The 6564-nt window shown below is 44.3% G+C and overlaps 1 protein-coding gene across 1 annotated transcript in view; it reads right to left on the bottom strand.

Moving 5' to 3' along the window:
• Window positions 1–6564, bottom strand: part of htatip2 (HIV-1 Tat interactive protein 2) — a 279723-nt gene that overhangs the window by 211258 nt on the left and 61901 nt on the right. The window lies entirely within an intron of this gene.

Genomic DNA, 6564 nt, shown 5'->3' with positions numbered 1-6564 from the left:
CCCCCAAAAAAAAACTCTCCAAACTAAACGACTTGCAGAATAATTCACCAACCTGAGATAAAGAAGAGATAAAGAGATAAATCCTGCTCAGACTTTTTTCTTTAATTGGTGATAAAAAGTCAATCTTTCAGATATCAACAATGTTTTTTAGTGCTCAATATGTGTGTTCTGTTAGTTGTGTTTGTCGCTCGGGTGTCTTTGACTCGCACATTATTGCCACCAAACTGCTTAAAATTACATTACGGATGTTAAGACGAAACAAATCCTCTCGCAATGCGTAATTACAGCAGCGCAGCGGGGTCACACTCAGTAGATTCATAAAACATATCGCATGAAAAAGACAGAGCATGGGGATGTGTGTGTGTTTCTGTGTGTGTGCGTGTGTGTGTGTTGGGGAGTCCTCGCGGGGATTGGAAACAAGCCGCAGTCTCGTCTACAGGGATGCCTATCTGGCGGAAAACACCTGGGTTGTGGGCCATACCAAAGATTGAAGCAGGGAACACCGAAAATACCGCGAGAGTTTCGGTCAATTCAAAATCTAAAAGGCTAAATCAATCACAACATATCAAACCGAAATCATTTTACATCTGAAAGAGGGCAGAGAGCTCAGTCCTGGCAGCTGATTTAAAACGGAAATGCACCGATTAATTGATTATCAATCAGTTTGGGGTCTATAATATTTAGCAGAAGCGCTTTTTAAAGTTTACATATAAGGCCGATGCAGACAGAATCAGACGCTGCGCAGAACAGAGGCTTTGGGAGCTCAGGGTTCCACCGAAAAATAGCTCATGCACCTGCGAGATTTCAACCTCTGGAGTCTTAGGATCAGCTTTTAATCAGAGTGGGTGCGCGTACTCGAGTTTGTAGCCACAACATAGGCTGTCTGTGGGAGTCTAATCTCTGTGGCGTGGAAAAACATGACCTGCAGATCCATTCAGGGAATAAAACTGTACATGATCCCCGAGAACAGCGGAACAGTGTCTAAAATCTGAGCACCAGTCTGTAACTGTAACCAACAACAACATAATGATGGCTTCTTTTTCATATATCATCTCACAATCAAGCCACATGCATCCGCTGAGTTTGGAAGTTGCCAGGCACAATTTAGCAAACAAACCCCCATTTTACCACCAGCTCAAAAATCACGTTTTAAGGGATTCACATTACAGTTCCACAGACCGAATCAGCAGCACAGATGTGCTGCCAGGAGCACATGAGTTTTTTTAATCAGCCACACGCGGAAACATCCACACTGCCTCTGCCTCCGGTCGCTGCGCGCAGGAAACGGTTCATTTAGCTGACTTACCCCCACCACAGGCTGAACAGACGCGCTTCCATCTGTTCCCAGTATGATGGTGGTCTGGCTCATAGCTGTCCAGTTGCCCGCGGTGTTGTTTTGCTCTGTGGTGGCTCGGAGCGGGTCACCGTACTGGGCAGAGCCACCGCGGGCCGAACCCACGGAATCCTTCCTGAAGGCCGAGTTGACGGCCACTGATCCAGGGACCGGCGGCGCGGTGTTTTTAAACGTCCCATATGCTTTGTTGGTGTCCGGATCCCCCGGTTTATTTTCCGTGGGACAAAAAGTTTTGCTCTCGTTGCAAGGAGGCGGCGGCTGGGGCGCTGGGTGATTCTGAGGAGTGGGCGGAGGGCACACCACCGTGTTGTCCGGTCTGTTTGGAATAAGTCCCGCGGCTCCTTCTGGCTGCTGCGCCGGGATGTAGCCAGTGGGAGCGCTGGCCGGTTGCTTAGCCATGTCTCTCTGTTCAGAGAAATCCTGGAACATGTAAATGACAGATCAGCGGCACAAAGGTAGAAACCATGAACCTGCAGCTGCTGCAGCTCATCTCTGTCCTTTCTCACTTTCAGCCGTTTTGCAGCTCTATCTTTGTTTCAGCGTCTCGTGCTGCTCTCCAGTTTTAGCCCGCTGTCTACCGGGTGTTGTGCTGTATCAAAGCACAGGATTTTTTGTATTGAAGGGAGGGGGTTGCTTTGCTTTTCCAGTTCTCGCTTTCTGCAAGATTCTTTAATTTTACGCCCCATTTCCCCCCTCATGTCATTCAGTCACACACACATCCACTGATTTTTTATGGGCAATAGACAAGCTGCTGCGGGTCTTTCGGTTGCTCCGCTCTCTCCGCAGGCATGCGAGATCACCGGCGTTACAGCAGTGAGCGGACCTGGGGCGGCGGAAATACAAATTGAGCCCTGAAATTTAACTTGGAGGGGCGGGAAAGCAACCGGAACAGCCTCCGGATTCTCTTAAATAAGGGTTATGACTGATTAACACTTGTGCCTTCTTAATTGGTGTTGGGAAATAAACACCAGTACAAAACTCTGAAAAAAGAATAAATAAAAACGAGATTCAATGAATTGAAACTGAGCCTTTTTTTCTCAATTCAAACCTATATAGAAGAAAGGTAGAGTGACCGGATTCAGAAAAGTGAGAAAAGTTTTGCATAAGAAGCTGCAGCGTTTCAGCACCACGGATGGCAGAACACCCAAAACATCCCAAAAGTGTCAAATTAACATGGAAACAGATCAATAAAAGCAGTGATGAGACATAGTTATGTGTTTTGGTACACTTACCATTTTTTGCTGGGCTCTGGTGGAAGGCTGAAAACAGCTGTAAAAAGACGCGGACACGACTGGAAGCGAAGTGGTTGTAGCCGCGCAGAGCAGCAAGTGCAAAGCTTTTCTATAGCTCCGTGGGAAAGACCGGAGTTTGCGTCAGTGCAGAGCAAGGTGCCCTTCGCCTGACATTTTCTTGATAATAGGAGTTTGATAAATCATTGGCCCTGGATTCGGATTTTTAAAGGGACTAACGGAGCCGAGACGACGAGGGCGCGTTTGTGCGTGCGTGAATTGTATGTCCTCTTATTACGCACGTTGCCTGCGTGAGCACTGGACGGACATTTCCAAAGCTGATTAATACACTCGTCTCAAGAGATGCGCGGGAAGCGCGCACACACAAGTGGACACATCCCACTTGATCTCACACGCAACTCGTTTGGGGAAAAAGATTTCCAGGTTCGGGTTGTTATTGGAGAAGATCTAACACAGCAGAGTGCGCGTCTCTTAATAATGTTTGCTCTGTGCTCAGTGCTTTAGGGTTCTCTGGTACAGTTAAAGTACTTTTCATGGATAAACTTTGTCCTTTTATGTCCTACACAGTGCGGCCTTTACAATTCAGCAACTGCGTTAGTTTTAGATGTGTTTAAACATCTTAAAGATGAGGTTAATCTTTATCATTCGTAGGACATATTTACATGAATCAATCAATATTTTATGCATTTGGCAGACGCTTTTATCCAGAGCGACGTACAGGTAGGCAGATAAGGGGGTCCTGTCTAAGGACCCCTGCTGGAGGTAGTATCTTTCATGCAAGGGATTTGAACCCTGGTCTCCCACACGGAAGGTGTGAATCATACCATCATACCACTACACTCTCCAGTCTAGAAAAGTTTTTAGGGTCAAGTAATAAAAACTGCTGAAAGGATGGGCTAAAAATGGCCTGAACTATAAATAGTTTTTTCCGCCTGACGGGTTTTACGCACAGAGCTTTGGAAGCTCTACACATTCCTGCGCGCGTCACCAATACGAACATTGATCAAGTGAGGGTTGAAAAAAAAAAAAGAAAGAAAAGGAAGTGGGCGGGGTTTTATATCAAGCTACTCAGTTGTTGAAGTCTTACGCAAGAAGGATTCCTTTTTTTTTTTTTTTGTAAATTAAATCACATGTGTCAGGAGGAGCCAGAGCCAACCACTGGAGCTGCACTGGAAGCAGTGACAGCGGAGGGGGGGAGTGTGCCACACTGTAGACTCTAAAACACTGCATTGCGCATACCATTGTCCCAGTATTCCTGTAAATGAATGGAGTAGTACAGAGAATGCAAGTACAGAGAGTGGTTTAAATGTATGTCGATTTTCATAAAAGCATGGCAGTACTTTAAGAAAAAAAAAGACATGAAAGACTCCTTTTGTCACCTCGGCATAACTCATTAATGATCACCTGTCCTATCTTTAAAACACCAAACAGCAGACCATAACACATAAACTGAACACACCCAAAGCAAGGTACAGCAATTTGGATTTGATCTATTTAGCAAAAAACTAATTTTGCATAACAAAGAGCATGTGGCTGCAGGTATGTGCGTCCCTGCAATGCAACCATATTGTTTATCTGTTTGTAATTAATAATAATAATACCAATAATGATAACAAATGCCACAACACTGCTGTCAAATGGTCACACGTGCTAAAAATGAAACTGTAAAATGACTATTTTTCACTTGCTCTAAAAAACTTGAGCTAATGTTCATTTGTAAATTGTAACACGTGACAGTTTCATTAGTGGTGTCACAGTGCACGACACTGTGATAGTTACACAACATCACACACAAACGTGAGACAGCACAGCTGTTAGATGTTTAAAAACGCTGACAGGGAGGTAGGAGGCGCTTAATGGTGGCGTTTCACCGCGGACGATCCAAGTTCAAAAACCAATATTTTCTAAACACTTCTAATTTTTCTGCTCTGCTGTGGAACACAGTACAAATGCATGTTAGATTTAGATATCAATGCAGGTATTGTTAGAGTTGGGGCCTAAAAATCACGGCTAGGCTTGTATTAATAAATATACCCTGCAGGTTTGCATCAAGTCGCCCGAACGGTTCCCTGCAGATAAAAACTGTAACCGTCTCACAAAGTGTCGGCCTTTATTTTGTCGCTACGTTGTGCACTGATGACCAACGCAGCTGTTTTACTTTGAGTGTGAGACTGAGTTTATTATCAGCACATTAAATCCAGGTTGCTTCAGCGTAATTACACAAGTCGTCGACCATTAAAAATGCCGTGCAAGCATTTAGACGTGGTTCTAGATAATGGCCTGCAGTATTTCTTTAAAATCCTCGCAGGCCTGTGTTCTGATACATAAGAAAAATAAAACCCCGATTGCTTTATCTTAAGATGGCTTCCTGACTTTAACCTGCGCTGATGTGAGGACAGCTGAGGGGGGTCTGAAGCGGTGTCCCCCGCGGTGATCAGTGTGGGAACGGGCAGCAGAGTCCCACTCTGGGCCCTTCTTACTATGCGCGCTTCCGCCTTTAAAGCTCCATCCGTCCCAGATAAGAGGCAGCAGCGGGTGTATGAGCCGCAGCCTTGACTTTAATTACATTGTCAACAGAGAATAATTGTAATTGATTCCTGCTCCTCTTCTGCTGAACACACAGAGTGACACACACACTCTCACACATGGTTCCTTCGGGTTTTACACTTTGGTTTGAGCTCTCCACTACGCCGCTGGTTATAATTGGCGTGCTGAACTGATCGTTTTTGATTCTTACATTGATTATAATCTGATCCCGATCCAGTGGGTGAACTAAGCTCCTCGTGGAGGGGGCGGGTTTCGAGTTTCTCCTCCTCGCGCTCGTTAATTACACGAGCTGGTGTAATTAATTGATCTCTCCCTCTGTCGCCTGAGTGATAAGAAGCCACATCCATTTCTAGCTCCTGGTAGGCACTGATTCAGCGGAGGAGGTCACACAGAGGCGCGCGGCTTCTTCTTCTTCATCATCTTCATCACCATCATCAGCAGCAGCAGCACTGACTAACGGAGCGTGTTCGTTTCAAATTCGGCGATCATTTGTGCAATTGCACTAGAAAGCAGTGCTTAAAATGTTTAATTCTACTCAAAATAAGTGCGTGACTTGACTGGTTCACGTTTCGTTAAGGAGGCCATTTTTATTTTAAACAAGAGAAAGTTAAGATTTGTCCACAAAGGTGATGAACTTTGTTAATTAAAACTGTTTAGATTTTGGATAAAAACCTCAGTCAGTGACTAAAAAACCGAAATAAATAATTTCTCAAAACTGTATCTTAACATTTTATAAAATAAAGACAAAATGGTCATTTTTAGAAAAAAAAAGAAGACAATTTTAACTACCACATAAACGCTTAATTAAGTTTCCAAACACAATCACATCATTCCTTCCAGTTGTTGTCTCTCATATCCAAAGACAAACTGCTGCATGTTTATTTAGGAAGAAACACACGAGGCCAACACATCACGTGGCTCATACTGTTGCAGAACATCTAGTCACAAATGGCACAAAAATCAATGGATCGTGGTGAAAAAAACTGAAATACTTGGGATACAACTAGAGTTCAGTGCATCTTTGCATAGACGGAGAAGTCTGTTCTTGTTAACATAATGTTGGAGAGGAGACGCTGTAGAAATGCATCATTTCTGTCTCTTAGGGTATGTTTCTATGACCTTGCCCCATCTAGTCACTGGGAATTGTACCCATTCTTCAAAGCAAAACTTTGAGTTGTGGGGTTCTGCTGGTGTAACATAATGGCAACGACTCTCAGTTGGATTAAGGTCTGGCCATTCCAACTAATCTAAATGTTTCTCTATAAACCGCTGATGCTCTGTGTCATTGTCCTGCCAAAATAAACCTCCATTCCAGTCTCAGATGTCTCTGCTGATGGAAAAAAACGTCGCCACAGCACGATGATGGGGATGGCGTGGCCTTGAAGTGATGAGAGTCGTTGGATTTATTTTTCT

This window comes from Leuresthes tenuis, unplaced genomic scaffold (genome assembly GCF_036924035.1).
Source record: "Leuresthes tenuis unplaced genomic scaffold, fLeuTen1.0.hap1 SCAF_2, whole genome shotgun sequence".
Taxonomy (NCBI): Eukaryota; Metazoa; Chordata; class Actinopteri; order Atheriniformes; family Atherinopsidae; genus Leuresthes; species Leuresthes tenuis.
This window is presented reverse-complemented; position numbering and strand designations above follow the sequence as displayed.